Source organism: Suricata suricatta, chromosome 15 (genome assembly GCF_006229205.1).
Source record: "Suricata suricatta isolate VVHF042 chromosome 15, meerkat_22Aug2017_6uvM2_HiC, whole genome shotgun sequence".
Taxonomy (NCBI): Eukaryota; Metazoa; Chordata; class Mammalia; order Carnivora; family Herpestidae; genus Suricata; species Suricata suricatta.
Genome location: NC_043714.1, coordinates 55,344,172 through 55,344,501, shown reverse-complemented (window position 1 = coordinate 55,344,501; position 330 = coordinate 55,344,172).

Genomic DNA, 330 nt, shown 5'->3' with positions numbered 1-330 from the left:
TAAAATTTTTAATTTAAATTTTTAATATTAAATCAAGTTTATTTTTATATGCATAATATAAAGTCAAATTATGAAATACACCATGCTGAAGTCAGAAGCATCTTAACAGACATAGATTAAAATGTTTAATACAGTTTCATAATGGAATGATATGAGAATCTATGGAAATAGTTAAGAAAGCTCTCCAACAATTTTTTATTAAATAAAAGCCATTTATATGATGATTATATTATACCAAGACATGATGTTTTATGTTCTTCCTCATCCAAGTTTCTATTTCTTTTGGTATACTTAGAATAAAAACATAAACCTGCCCTTAACAATTGTACC